Here is a 16024-nt window from a genome sequence, read left to right on the forward strand (position 1 = left end):
ATCGCTATGTGTGACACCGCAGGAGCGAGGAACCTCTCCTTACCTGCCGCCGGCCACAATGCGGAAGGAAGGAGGTGGGCGGGATGTTACGTCCCGCTCATCTCCGCCTCTCCGCTTTGATTGGCCGGCCGCTTAGTGACGTCGCGGTGACGCCGAACGCCCCTCCCCCTTGAAGGAGGGATTGTTCGACAGTCACAGCGACGACGACGATCAGGTAAGTGTGTGTGACACTGCCATAGTGATAATGTTCGCTGCGGCAGCGATCACACGATATAGCATGTGCGACGGGGGCGGGTACTTACACGCTCGATATCGCTAGAAATTGCTAGCGATATCGTAGCATGTAAAGCCCGCTTTAGAGTGAGTGCACACTATCAGTGTTAGCTAACACAGATCTTGAACACAGTGTGTTTTCGCTGAGTACAAAACGCTATGTTGTACATTACAAGCACAGTAGATGGGATTTCTAAAAATCCCATGCCCAGTGTGCATCTTTTACACTCAGTAAAATGACCTGCGGAGCGACATTCAGAGCTGCAGTATCTCAATTTACTTTTGAGGAGATGCAAATGTTCTCAGTCGGAAAACACAGCGAAATTATGCCGTGTTAGTAATCCCAATTGTGGGCACGGACAGCTCGTTTTCCTGCACAGGACACTAGCATCTCCGGAAAAGAAAGCACACTAGGTCCAGAACACTGTGTATGTGCTCAAAGACTATGTTCATAAGATGCTTTTTTTCTGAAGGCATCTCTCATGCTTTTTTAGCACTAAAGAAGCTGCTTACAAAAACAGAATGTGACAAGTTGCTCAGATTTTTTTCTTAAAAACCTACAATAATGTTGCTAGACATAAAGGAGGTGTCTAGTTTGAAGAATATGGTGTTGTGTAATATTCAGCCAACTCTAAGTCCAGCAACAGCAACTTGGGCACCCTATTTGAGATTTATACGGTAGTAGGGTCCCAAAGGTTGGCCCCCAGCTATCAAACGTTTATAATGGACAGGTCACAAAAGTAAGGCTAGAAGGCAGCAAAACTACACTAGGTGCTGCAAATTCATCAATAATAACTACTGTACTGTACTGGGGTAAGAGAGAGAAATTCATGTGATAAGTGATAAATGTGGAATTGTGGGACCCTTAAGTGGGACCCAAATTAATACTACTACCGGAGTCTCGAGGTCCTGATTCCTTTCAGTTACATGGATGTTGTAAGAAGTTTACACTCTGTACAAATCAAATGGAGGTACAAGACCAGTCGAGTCCAAAAGTGGGTTGGAGATGAAGGGAATTTTGTTTACTTACCGTAAATTCCTTTTCTTCTAGCTCCAATTGGGAGACCCAGACAATTGGGTGTATAGCTTATGCCTCCGGAGGCCACACAAAGTATTACACTAAAAGTGTAAAGCCCCTCCCCTTCAGCCTATACACCCCCCGTACTGCTACGGGCTCATCAGTTTTGGTGCAAAAGCCCGAAGGAGGAAAAAATTATAAACTGGTTTAAAGTAAATTCAATCCGAAGGAATATCGGAGAACTGAAACCATTTAACATGAACAACATGTGTTATACAAAAAAAGGGGCGGGTGCTGGGTCTCCCAATTGGAGCTAGAAGAAAAGGAATTTACGGTAAGTAAACAAAATTCCCTTCTTCTTTGTCGCTCCTTATTGGGAGACCCAGACAATTGGGACGTCCAAAAGCAGTCCCTGGGTGGGTAAATAATACCTCATAATAGAGCCGTAACGGCTCCGTCCTACAGGTGGGCAACTGCCGCCTGAAGGACTCGCCTACCTAGGCTGGCATCTGCCGAAGCATAGGTATGCACCTGATAGTGCTTCGTGAAAGTGTGCAGGCTCGACCAGGTAGCTGCCTGACACACCTGCTGAGCCGTAGCCTGGTGTCGCAAGGCCCAGGACGCTCCCACGGCCCTGGTAGAATGGGCCTTCAGTCCTGAGGGAACCGGAAGCCACGAGGAACGGTAAGCTTCGAGAATTGGTTCCTTGATCCACCGAGCCAGGGTTGACTTGGAAGCTTGTGTCCCTTTACGCTGGCCAGCGACAAGGACAAAGAGTGCATCCGAGCGGCGCAGGGGCGCCGTTCGAGAAATGTAGATCTTGGCGGACGTAGGATTCCTAGCCTGTCTCATAGTGGCAATGACCTCTTGAGATAATCCTGAAGACGCTAGGATCCAGGACTCAATGGCCACACAGTCAGGTTGAGGGCCGCAGAATTCAGATGGAAAAATGGCCCTTGAGACAGCAAATCTGGTCGGTCTGGCAGTGCCCACGGTTGGCCGACCGTGAGATGCCACAGATCCGGGTACCACGACCTCCTCGGCCAGTCTGGAGCGACGAGGATGACGCGGCGGCAGTCGGCCCTGATCTTGCGTAACACTCTGGGCAACAGTGCCAGAGGAGGAAACACATAAGGAAGCCGAAACTGCGACCAATCCTGAACTAAGGCGTCTGCCGCCAGAGCTCTGTGATCTTGAGATCGAGCCATGAATGTTGGGACCTTGTTGTTGTGCCGTGACGCCATTAGGTCAACGTCCGGCATCCCCCAGCGGCAACAGATCTCCTGAAACACGTCCGGGTGAAGGGACCATTCCCCTGCGTCCATGCCCTGGCGACTGAGAAAGTCTGCTTCCCAGTTTTCTACGCCCGGGATGTGAACTGCGGATATGGTGGATGCTGTGGCTTCCACCCACAGCAGAATCCGCCGGACTTCCTGGAAGGCTTGCCGACTGCGTGTCCCACCTTGGTGGTTGATGTAAGCCACCGCTGTGGAGTTGTCCGACTGAATTCGGATCTGCTTGCCTTCCAGCCACTGCTGGAACGCTTTTAGGGCAAGATACACTGCCCTGATCTCCAGAACATTGATCTGAAGTGAGGACTCTTGCTGAGTCCACGTACCCTGAGCCCTGTGGTGGAGAAAAACTGCTCCCCACCCTGACAGACTCGCGTCCGTCGTGACCACCGCCCAGGATGGGGGTAGGAAGGATTTCCCCTTCGATAATGAAGTGGGAAGAAGCCACCACCGAAGGGAAGCTTTGGTTGCCTGAGAGGGAAACGTTCCTGTCTAGGGACGTCGGCATCCTGTCCCACTTGCGTAGGATGTCCCATTGAAGTGGACGCAGGTGAAACTGCGCGAAAGGGACTGCTTCCATTGCTGCCACCATCTTCCCCAGGAAGTGCATGAGGCGCCTCAAGGGGTGTGACCGACCTTGAAGGAGAGATTGCACCCCTGTCTGTAGTGAACGCTGTTTGTCCAGCGGAAGCTTCACTATCGCTGGAAGAGTATGAAACTCCATGCCAAGATATGTCAGCGATTGGACCGGTGTCAGATTTGACTTTGGAAAATTGATGATCCACCCGAAACTCTGGAGAATCTCCAGAGTAACGTTGAGGCTGTGTTGGCATGCCTCTTGAGAGGGTGCCTTGACCAGCAGATCGTCTAAGTAAGGTATCACTGAGTGACCCTGAGAGTGGAGGACCGCAACTACTGTAGCCATGACCTTGGTGAAAACCCTTGGGGCTGTCGCCAGGCCGAACGGCAGTGCCGCGAACTGAAGGTGTTCGTCTCCTATGGCGAAGCGCAAGAAGCGCTGATGCTCTGGAGCAATTGGTACGTGGAGATAAGCATCCCTGATATCGATCGATGCTAGGAAATCTCCTTGGGACATTGAGGCGATGACGGAGCGGAGGGATTCCATCCGGAACCGCCTGGTCCTTACGTGCTTGTTGAGCAGTTTTAGGTCCAAAACAGGACGGAAGGACCCATCCTTCTTTGGAACCACAAACAGGTTGGAGTAGAAACCGTGGCCCTGTTGCTGAAGAGGAACCGGGACCACCACTCCTTCTGCCTTCAGAATGCCCACCGCCTGCAGAAGAGCCTCGGCTCGCTCGGGAGGCGGAGATGTTCTGAAGAATCGAGTCGGAGGACGAGAGCTGAACTCTATCCTGTAACCGTGAGACAAATTGTCTGTCACCCAACGGTCTTTTACTTGTGGCAGCCAGGTGTCGCAAAAGCGGGAGAGCCTGCCACCGACCGAGGATGCGGTGTGAGGAGGCCGTAAGTCATGAGGAAGCCGCCTTAGTAGCGGCACCTCCGGCGGTCTTTTTAGGGCGTGATTTAGACCGCCATGCGTCGGAGTTCCTCTGATCCTTCTGAGGCCTTTTGGACGAGGAGAATTGGGACCTGCCCGCACCCCGAAAGGACCGAAACCTCGACTGTCCCCTCCTCTGTTGGGGTGTTTTTGGTTTGGCCTGGGGTAAGGATGTTTCCTTTCCCTTGGATTGTTTGATGATTTCATCCAATCTCTCACCAAACAAACGGTCGCCAGAAAATGGCAATCCAGTTAAGCACTTTTTGGAAGCCGAATCTGCCTTCCATTCCCGCAGCCACAAGGCCCTGCGTATTGCCACCGAATTGTCGGCTGCAACCGCCGTACGGCTCGCAGAGTCCAGGACAGCATTAATAGCGTAGGACGCAAATGCCGACGTTTGAGAGGTTATAGACGCCACCTGCGGCGCAGACGTACGTGTGAGTGCGTCAATTTGCGCCTGACCAGCTGAGATAGCTTGGAGTGCCCATAAGGCTGCGAATGCTGGAGCAAAAGACGCGCCGATAGCTTCATAGATGGATTTCAACCAGAGCTCCATCTGTCTGTCAGTGGCATCCTTGAGTGAAGCTCCATCTTCCACTGCAACTATGGATCTAGCCGCAAGTCTGGAGATTGGAGGATCCACCTTGGGACACTGAGTCCAGCCCTTGACCACGTCAGGGGGGAAAGGGTAACGTGTATCCTTAAGGCGCTTGGAAAAACGCTTATCTGGACAATCTCGGTGTTTCTGGACTGCCTCTCTGAAGTCAGAGTGGTCCAGAAACATACTCCTTGTACGCTTGGGAAACCTGAAACGAAATTTCTCCTGCTGAGAAGCTGACTCCTCCACTGGAGGAGCTGAGGGAGAAATATCCAACATTTCATTGATGGACACAATAAGATCATTCACTATGGCGTCCCCATCAGGAGTATCAAGGTTGAGAGCGGCTTCAGGATCAGAATCCTGATCAGCTACCTCCGCTTCATCATACAGAGAGTCCTCTCGCTGAGACCCTGAACATTGTGATGATGTCGAGGGGATATCATAGCGAGCTCGCTTAATCGGTCTGGGGCTGCGGTCCGTGTCAGAGACCTCACCCTGGGATCCATGAGACACCCCGGGAGGACATTGCTGTTCCAACTGAGGGGGACCAGGGGGCAATGATTCCACAGTGCCCCTGGCTTGAGATGCCGGCCTGGACTGCAAGGCTTCTAATATCTTAGCCATAGTCTCAGAAAGTCTTTCAGTAAAAACTGCAAACTCCGTCCCTGTCACCTGGACAGTGTTAACAGGTGGTTCTCCCTGGGCCGCCCTTAGCAGAGGCTCCGGCTGAGAAAGTGCCACAGGGGCCGAGCATTGCACACAATGAGGGTCAGTGGAACCTGCCGGCAGTATAGCCGTACATGCTACACAGGCAGCATAGTAAGTCTGTGCTTTGGCACCCTTGCTATTTGTGGACGACATGCTGTTGTCTCCTCTGAGCAATACAGGAGGGTATATAGACAAAAATCAACAGTGCACCATACAGTGTAAAGTATAGTCTATAATCATATAATCTATAAGTACACTTCTGCACTAGTGGGGCCAGCACCACAGGTGCTGCTTACCGCCTTCACAAAGCGGTTGTGTGGGCACCAGAAATCCTGCCTGGGTCTCCCTGAGCTTGTCTCTCCTCTCCAGCGTTAGCAGAGCTGAGAGGAATGGCTGCCGGCGTCCTGAGGAGAGGAGGGAGCCGTGGGCGTGACCCAGAAAAGTGTGGGAACTGGTGCCCCACTGTGCAGAGTGAGGGGGGTGGAGTATGCAAAGCATGCTCCAGCCTCAGTGCTGCCGTCCTGTACAGCGTCCCGCCCTTCCCCTGACTGGCAGGGCTGGGGGCGGGAAGAAAACGAGACTAGGCCGCAAAAGCCGGGGACTCGAGTTATAAGCGCGGCCGCCGTATAAGCGCGGTCGGCGCGGAAGTCCCCGGCGCACTAACAGTCCCAGCCGCGCCGCAGTGATAACCATGGCAGCGGCGGTCAGCGCGGCAGTCCCCCTACACGAACACACTCAGCGACGCTGAAGTGTGTAATGGCACAAACGCAGTCAGCGCTGCTGTCCCCGGTGCACTAGCACACCCAGCAATGCTGGAGTGTTGCTGTGCGCGGTCCCCACGGGGACACAGAGTACCTCAAAGTAGCAGGGCCATGTCCCTGAACGATACTCAGCTCCTATCCAGCATGGTCCTCAGGAGCTGTGGATGGAGCACGGTCTCCTGTGCCTGGAGACCGAAAGGATCCCACTTCACCCAGAGCCCTAATTGAGGGATGGGGAAGGAAAGCAGCATGTGGGCTCCAGCCTCCGTACCCGCAATGGATACCTCAACCTTAACAACACCGCCGACAAGAGTGGGGTGAGAAGGGAGCATGCTGGGGGCCCTATTATGGGCCCTCTTTTCTTCCATCCGACATAGTCAGCAGCTGCTGCTGACTAAGCTGTGGAGCTATGCGTGCATGTCTGACCTCCTTCGCACAAAGCATAAAAACTAACTGATGAGCCCGTAGCAGTACGGGGGGTGTATAGGCTGAAGGGGAGGGGCTTTACACTTTTAGTGTAATACTTTGTGTGGCCTCCGGAGGCATAAGCTATACACCCAATTGTCTGGGTCTCCCAATAAGGAGCGACAAAGAAAAGTGTTATACACTGCAGTGCCCCTATAAAGGTGTCTGCCGCTGGAGCCTAAACAGAGTCGCAGAATGGGGAACTTTTACTTCCTTTACTAAAAATGGTGTAGAATGTTGGACGCTTGAGCGCTGCTCCATTTATTCTCCCAATGGCTGCTGGAAAAAGCAGAGCACATCTTAGGTCGACCATGTGCACTGAAGCTCCATTGTAACAAGGATAGAAATGCCCCTGAGGTCAGACCGCCACCGATCAATAAACTATCACCCATCCTGTGGATAGGAGAATACTTGTTTTCACCAGAAAATTAATTTAAGCTACAATCCACTAAGCATTCACACAATGTTTGCAATCTAAATCCAGCATAAAGATAAGTAGACAGATAGAACACAGACTGACAGATCGATCGATCAATCAGAGTTTCCAGAGATGCTTAGCACTTGTTGGCCCTTTTGCCTTCACTCTGCAGTCCTGCTCACCCCAAACCATCTTGATTGGGTTCAGGTCTGGTGACTGTGAAGACCAGGTCATCTGGCGTAGCACCCCATCACTCTCCTTCTTAGTCAAATAGCCCTTACACAGCCTGGAGGTGTGGTTGGGGTCATTGTCCTGTTGAAAAATAAATAATAGTCCAACTAAACGCAAACCGGATGGAATAGCACGCCGCTGCAAGATGCTGTGGTAGCCATGCTGGTTCAGTATGCCTTCAATTTTGAATAAATCCCCAACAGTGTCACCAGCAAAGCACCCCCACATCATCACACTTCCTCCTCCATGCTTCACGGTGGGAACCAGGCATGTAGAGTCCATCCGTTCACCTTTTCTGTGTCGCACAAAGACACGGTGGTTGGATTCAAAGATCTCAAATTTGGACTCATCAGACCAAAGCACAGATTTCCACTGGTCTAATGTCCATTCCTTAGGTTCTTTAGCCCAAACAAGTCTCTTCTGCTTGTTGCATGTCCTCAGCAGTGGTTTCCTAGCAGCTATTTTACCATGAAGGCCTGCTGCACAAAGTCTCCTCTTAAGGCTATGTGTCCACGTTGCTTTTTACCTGCTTTTTACCTGCTTTTTTGCTGCTTTTTCAACTGCAGCGTTTAATGCCAAAATGGATGTGTTCTGCTTTTCAAGCAAAGTCTATGGGAATTTGGGTTTCTTTTCCGCACTATGCAGTTCAAACTGCAGCCTTTTTCTGGCAGAAATTTGGGCAAAAACTCTGCTTTGCAGTGCAAAACCCAAATGGCAAAAACAATTGACATGTCAATTGTTTTTGCCATTTTGGTTTTGCACTGCAAAGCTGAGTTTTTGTCCAAAGTTCTGCAAAAAAAAGGCTGCAGTTTGAACTGCATAGTGCGGAAAAGAAACCCAAATTCCCATAGACTTTGCTTGAAAAGCAGAACACATCCATTTCGGCATTAAACGCTGCAGTTGAAAAAGCAGCAAAAAAGCAGGTAAAAAGCAACGTGGACACATAGCCTAACAGTTGTTCTAGAGGTGTGTCTGCTGCTAGAACTCTGTGTGGCATTGACCTGGTCTTTAATCTGAACTGCTGTTAACCTGCGAATTCTGAGGCTCCTGAGGCTGGTGATCGATCGATTCATGTCATGAAAATAAAGAAAACTCTTTGAATGAGAAGGTGTGTCCAGTACTGATATATATATATATATATATATATATATATATATATATATATATATATATATATATATATATATATATATACACATATATATTTCTGTTTTTGTATTTGATAAATTTTAAAATCCTGCTTGTATACTTCACAATTGTTTTTATCACCCCACTGTAACCTGTTGGCCTTTAGGGATGTGTTTTTGGTATGTTTGACCAATGAGATTCATTGTGATATCACCAATCACCTATTTAAGGTGAGCATATGCTTGGCTTACTCATTTGTGCATGGGCTGAGGAAAAGGACAGACCGTCCTCAAAACATTTAGCCCATTTTAACAAATAAAATGCCATTTTCATATACTGTTCTCAACAGAGATTTTTTCCATGATTATTCATCACTTTTGTGCAGCGCCTTTCACATAAGCAATTTTTTCATCTGGAAACAACCTTCTTCACGCAGATGATGAGAGAGCTGATAGGCAGGCGAATGATTGACAGGCGGGTGATAGGCTGGTAAGATAGTCAAATGATGACAGAGAGATGACAAGCGTTTGATATACAGGCAGATGATGACAGAGAGATGATAGACATGCGGATGGCAGGCAGATGATAGACACATGATGATAGGCAGATGATAACCAGGCGAATTATAGACAGGCGGATGATGACAGATGATAGACAGGCAGATGATAGGCAAGTGAAAACAGGCATGTGATGACAGGCATATAATCACAGATAATGAAGGGCTGATGATGGCAGGCAAATGATAGACAGACGGCTTATGGACAGGCAGATAATGACAGATGATGGTAAGCGCATGATAGGTGATGACATGATGACAGGGGATAACAGATGACAGCCAGGTGATGACAGGCAGATAATGACATGATGACAGGCAGATGATGAGAGGTGATGACATGACAGGCAGATGATGACAGGCAGATAATGACAGGTGATGGTAGGCGCATGATAGGTGATGACATGATGACAGGCAGGTGATGACAGGTGATAACAGATGACAGGCAGAAGATGAGAGGTAATGACAGGCAGGTGATGAGAGGTGATAACAGGCAGATGATGGCAGATGATGACAGGCAGGTGATGAGTAGTGGTGACAGGCAGATGATGACAGGCAGATAATGACATGATGACAGGCAGATGATGACAGGTGATGGTAGGCGCATGATAGGTGATGACATGATGACAGGTGATGACAGATGATGACAGGCAGGTGATGAGTAGTGGTGACAGGCAGATGATGACAGGCAGATGATGGCAGATGATGACAGGCAGATAATGACAGGCAGGTGAGTAGTGGTGACAGGCAGATGATGACAGGCAGATGATGGCAGATGATGACAGGCTGCTTTCTCTGTGCTGCTCCCCACTCTCAGCAGAGTAACTTCTGGACATGTCGGCACAGGCTCCATATGTCTCTGCCATAGCCGCCTCCTGACACACGTAACACAGGTTATGTCACGACAGTCCGATGATGCCCGTGTGATACCTGTGCCATTACATGTGCTATGACCCTTCTCCCATTCCCCAGCCTTCCATCCCACTCTGTCCCCCGCACACTCTCCTTCACCCCGGGACCCCGCTGCTCCTGTGTGAGCCCCACATGTAGTGTGTGCCCGGGAGCAGTTACCTGTGCTAGCAGTGCCGTCCCCGTTGGTAGTTCGGTTCTAGTTGTGGGGAACTTGTTGCGGAGCCGGCAGTTCAGGGAGGAGGGAGCGAGCTCTGCCACGTCAGACAGCACAGCTGGAGCGGCCGCGCGTCCCCGCCCGCCTCTCTGCCTGACTGGAGCGCGCCGCCATCTTCCCCTACGCTGTGACGGGAGCGCGCCGCCATCTTCCCCTACGCTGTGGCGGGAGCGCGCACCACGTCACCTGTGGCGCGTGAGCGCGTGAGCGCGTAGCGGTGTCGTGGCGGCTCCCTTGTGGAGAGGGCGGCCGGTCCTGTGCTGCTGTAATTCGTTTTGTAGTAAAAGTTACCACAATGTGAACGCGGGCTCATTTTCTTTTACTGCAATGTACTAAACATTAAAAAAAAACAATTCTGCCATTACTCAGATTCTATTCACTATGAGGTAAAAATGACCTGGTAACTTTTTTCTGCTGCTCAGTACAATGGTGGCAGTAGTAGTTTTTTCTGTATATATATTTATAGGTTTCTGTCACCATTTTATCTTCTATTTTCGTCTTTAGAGATACGTGATTTGTGTGGGGAGAGGTGTAGTTTTTATTTCTACCATTTTGAGTATGTACACAGTATTTCCATATTTTACCTTCCTCTGTTAGCCCTGTGACATCTCTGCAGTGCACTTGTGGGGTGCTGATGTGGCGCCCCTGAGGCTGCCATCGCCACAAAGGTATTGCACCTCAGTCAGAGGTGTGGTGTCCTATCCTGGGTAAGAAAGAGGCCATCTATCAGTTCACATACCAAAAGACCTGCAGACACCAAATTATTAGCTCAGACACATTAGATCAAGGCCGGAGCAGGTCCCATTAATGCATTGCGACCAGTAGTCTGGTTATGGCACTTAATCCCCGTGCACTGTATCTAGAACCATCTTGGGGAGGAGCTTAGTGGGTGAGCTGTCTGAGGTAAAATGGGATGACCTAAGTTTGAAAGTTGATAGTTGACCGTTGACAGAGTCAGGAGAAGGGAGGAGACCGACGAGGAGCGAGGACCCTTGGGGTCCTGCTTGGCTCTGAGGAGACTGAAGAGAGAATACTAGCAACTTAGGGGAAGATTGTCAGAACCCCTATAGTCGTAATTGACAAGCAACAGCTTAAGTTGAAGGGATTGGTCGCAAAAGAGGTCCCGGTCCCTAGGCTAGGGCGATAGTTCAAGACTTCCTAGTAACACCGGAGGGTGGCTGTATGCACCTTTGGGCCACAAGCAGCACACGAATCCGCTGGAACGGGGCCACAGAGAACCAGGGAGCCAGACAGGCAGAAATCCCTTGGTTCCTGGAAGGAGCCACGCAAGCAACATTCCCACTAATGGTCCGCGGTCCCTGGCGCAGGGCACTGTGTGTGGAGGCGCAGGACAGGAGGGTGAAAGTCAGTGCAGAGAGACGGCCAGGAAAGGCAAACAAAAAGGAGAACTGTTACTGGCCTCGGACTTACTCGGGATTGGCAGTTGTCCATCACCAGGAATCCCAGCATACCGTGGTGGAATAAATTGGCTGTCAACCTGAAGAAATGGTTTAGTGAGTAAAAGACTGTTAGGGCTCATGCACACGTAACTGCTGATTATTCTGCAGCGATTTGACAGCACATGTGCGCTTCAAATCGCTGCAGAATGAATGCAGTATTTTTGTTAAAAAAAAGCCGATTTCATGCGCTCAGGATGCTGCCCCCACCATAGACAGAGTGGGAGCTGCATCCAGAACGCAGAAATAATTGACATGCTGCTTTTATGAACGCATGGATTTGGCTCAAAAATGTAGCACCCAAATCGCTGCGTTCATAAAAGCAACGTGCGCACGTCTCATGCACAATCTTCATAGATTGTGCAGGGGACGCAGGACACATACATTTACGCTGCAGTGCAATACGCAGCGTAAATGCATGCTATTACGAAACGTGCGCATGAGCCCTTATTGCAAAGCCTTGGTGTCGTCTCCATATCTCCTGTGTCACAGCCTGCCATCATAGACTTTAATTTAATCAACGGTTATCTCGGGGCCTCACTCCACCTGTGGGGAGTAAAACACCTTAGCTGTGCCCTCATCATCTGCCCTGGGAAACCCACAGTGCAGCGGCGACTCACATAGCCGCAAAACCACAGATGGAGTCACGAACTTTAAAAATCTCGAAAATTACAACTCCCATCATCATCCCCTTTACTATTGAAAAGACACTGCTAGGGTCACGGAGCCGTTCCCCGCCACTGCTGACGTCCCCGGACTAGTCTGGCCCGGTTCCGAGTACCCCTGGCCCTGGAGTTGGGCGTCTCACTGACAGGTGGCCATGGCGGACTGTTTGTGCCCACAATCAGGACCCGCTGTGTCCAGGACGTAGCAGATCCTGACCTGCGGGGCTGTGAGTCTCTGCAGGAAACTGCAGCTGCTCGTACCCACGTTCATGGTTTGGGGTGTTGCGGTCTCTTCTGTTCTCCCTGCGAAGGATGCTTGCGACTCCGCAGCAAAGAATTGATATGCTTGCGGCTCTGAGAGCCACACCGCAGATCAGTTTACACTTCGGGCTGTACCTGCACAGTGGGCATGGAGTTTGTACTGTACAACACAGTGTTTTGGATGCAGCTGAAACATGCTGCGTCCTAAGCGCTGTGAATACAGATCATGGGCTTGTACCCTAACGGTGGCCTCCATGTCTTATGAAAAGAAAAGAAAAAAATGTTTTTACCAGTAAAAGAAATCTATAAAAAGCCTGAAATCACAGTTTGAATAATACAAAATGGTTTATTTATAAAACAAAAACCCCAGAAAAAGCAACATACACTTGGTATCTCCACATTCGTAACAACTGGTAATCTAAAACTATTTATTTCTGTAGGTGAATACCTCCAAAAAAGAAAAACAATTCTAGAATTGCGCTATTGTTTATCCCGCCTTGCAGAAAATTAACTCCTTCACCCCCAAATACATTTTCATCTTCCTGACCAGGAAATGCACCATGCAATTTGTTGTCCATTTTCTCCTGAGTACATCAATACTCACATGTGGTGAAAATCTACTGTTTGCTCGCACAGCAGGGCTCAAAAGGGAAGGAGTGCTATTTGAATTTTTGTTTATGTTTCTTTTTTATCTGAGGAAGGAGGCGGATATGCTTCTGAAACGCGTTGGAATTGCTCAATAAAAGAACATCATTTTCAATTATACCATCTCGTGGTTTTTAGCGCGGCATGCAACCCGTTTTTCCTCTCCATTTTATATGACAACGATTTCCCCAACGGGGCCGCTGCTGAACCACCCAGACACTCACATACGTCTGTAAAGGGGTTGTGACTGGCACAACCTGATCAGGTGAGTGTATTCATCTTCTCTATTTTCATCACCTGTAAATCGGGTAAAACCCTATTGCACCTTTTTTTTTCCCCTATCTACAACTGAGGTGCCTAAACAGTTACCCCATTTTGTAAACTAAACCCTCAAGCAATTTAACTAAATATTCTGTGAGCACCTTGAACCCCCAGGGGCTTCACAGAAGTTTATAACGTTGAGATGAAAAAATAATAAAATACATTTTTACCATAAAATTGTTACTTCAACCAGATAGCTTTCTTCTGACAAGGGTAACAGGAGAAATTGCACCTTAAAATTTATTGTTCAGTTTCTCCTGAGTATGCAGACACCTCATGTAGTGGAAATCAACTGTTTGGGCATACGGTAACTGAATGCTAAAATAGTTGCAATCATTAGCGGACACCATGTCGCATTTGGAGAGCCCCTATGGTCCCTAAACAGTGGAGCTCCCCATTATTGAACATTATTGTTTACTGGAAACTAGACCCCCCCAAGGAATTTATCGAGATGTTTGGTGAGCATCTTTAATCCCCAGGTACTTCACAGAAGTTTAGAACGTTGAGCTGTGAAAATAAAAAAATACATTTTTACCACAAAATTGTTATTTCAACCATATAGCTTTTTTTCACAAATGTAACAGGAAAAAAATGCACCATACAATTTATTGTGCAATTTCTCCTAAGTATGTTGATACCTTATATGTGGTGGAAGTTAACTGTTTGGGCGCATGACAGGACTCAGAAGGGAAGGATGCAAAATTGTCTGGAATCATTAGTGAACACCATGTCACATTTGGAGAGCCGCTGATGTGCCTAAACAGTGGAGCTCCCCCACAAATGACCCCATTTTGGAAGCTAGATCCCCTCAAGGAATATATCTACATGGTTGGTAAGCACCTGGAACCCCCAGGGGCTTTACAAAATTTGATAACATTGAGCTGTAAAAATTAAAACACATTTTTAACCTAAAAAATGTTGTGTTAACGCCAAATTTTTCAAATTCACTAGGGTAAAAGGGGATAATGAACTATACAATTTGTTGTGCAATTTCTCCTTAGTACGCCAGTATCCTATATGTGGTTGAAAACTACTTTTAAGACACAGTACAAAGTGAAGCGGGAAATAGCACCATATTGAAGCGCAGATTTAGTTTAAATGGTTTGCGGGTGCCATGTCACATTGGTAGAGCCACTGAGGTGCCAGAACAGCAGAAACCCCCAACAAGTGACCCTATTTTACAAACTGCACCTCTCATTGAATTCATCCAGGGGTGCAGTGAGCATATTGACCCTACAGATGTGTCACAAAATTTTATATTATTGCATGGTCAACAAAAAATAATTTAATTTTTTACCACTAAAATGTTTTAACCCCAGATTTCCAATTTTCAAAAGGGGAATAGGTAAAAAAGGCCCCATAATGTGTTACACAATTTCTCCTGAACGTGGCAATACCCCACATGTGACTGACAAGTACTGTTTGACTCCACCAATGGACTCAGGAGGAAAGGAGAATGAGCACTATTTTTTGGAGCACAGATTTTCCTAGAATAGTTTTCAGACTCCATTTGCAGAGCCCCTAATTGTCAGATCAGAAGAAATTCCCCTAAACGGACCACATTTTGGAAATTACACCCCTCCAGGAATTCATCTATGGGTGTAGAGACAATTTAGTCTCTGGAAAACACCCAAGGTATCACACACAGTGAATATTGCAGAATTAAAAATTGCAAATAGGTCCTTGTTGTACCCAGCACATTGTAGTGCCTATACATTTTACCGAGCTCATGCTTCTGTAAACGTGCACCCATACATTTAAGCGGGCTCTTCTCATTACAACAATGCCAACCATGTGGATGCTAACTGTGGTTTAGTCACATTGTGGGGCTCAGAAGAGAGGGGCCATTTGGATTTGGGAGCGCAGATTTTGCTGGATTTCTTTCTAAGCAGGGGAGCCATAGTGTTTTTCGAGAACCTTTGTGCTACCAGTAATGTGCAATCCCCCTATGTTTCCGTTAATCGATGATGGACCTGAGTGGGGACTTGTGTTTGTGTGGGTTTAGTTGAATGCTATTTGGTGGCGATTTTGGATCAGTTCATATTTATCTAGTGCTCTATGCTGAACACTTACATCGGGGTTTCCACCTACATCTCTGAAATACATGATTCAGGTGAAAGCTGCAACAGATCCATTCACTAATAAGGTGGCAGAGTTACTCCAGACTCCATTTGGCCTCTGTTCAGCGGTGTCCGTCTTTTCAAAGGTGAACAAAATTGTTGATGACTGCACATTTGTGCACTCCTAAAAAGAGGCGTAAAAAGATGGACACCGCCAGACCACAGGCCAGACGTGAGGTCAAAATGACTCTCTCATTGCAGTGAATTTTACTTTGGGTATTTTGTCTGAATCACGTTTTTCAGAGATTTAGAATACGTGTCTATGATCCGCATACGTTGTGTATTGGATGCAGCGTGTAATTCCCGTGGAGATGCAAGTGTTCTCCGCAGAATACCGCAGCTGCCTGTGCCCACGATCAGGGTTTAAGGCACAGTGGACTTTCACTGTTTTTCCAGCTGAGAATACTTGCTTCTCCCCAGCATAAATTTAGGAAATTTTTTATTTTTTTACATCGGTCACCG

General features: G+C 48.2%; 1 protein-coding gene across 1 annotated transcript in view; it reads right to left on the reverse strand.

The window, feature by feature from the left end:
- The window catches only part of SEC24D (SEC24 homolog D, COPII component), a 164588-nt gene extending 154387 nt beyond the window's left edge, over positions 1 to 10201 (reverse strand). The window contains exon 1 of the mRNA XM_075350122.1: positions 10039 to 10201. The gene's annotated coding sequence lies outside the window, so the exon portion shown is untranslated. The remainder of the gene's footprint in view (positions 1 to 10038) is intronic.
- Between the last annotated feature and the right edge of the window lie 5823 nt (positions 10202 to 16024).

The sequence above is a fragment of the Anomaloglossus baeobatrachus genome, chromosome 1 (assembly GCF_048569485.1).
Source record: "Anomaloglossus baeobatrachus isolate aAnoBae1 chromosome 1, aAnoBae1.hap1, whole genome shotgun sequence".
Taxonomy (NCBI): domain Eukaryota; kingdom Metazoa; phylum Chordata; class Amphibia; order Anura; family Aromobatidae; genus Anomaloglossus; species Anomaloglossus baeobatrachus.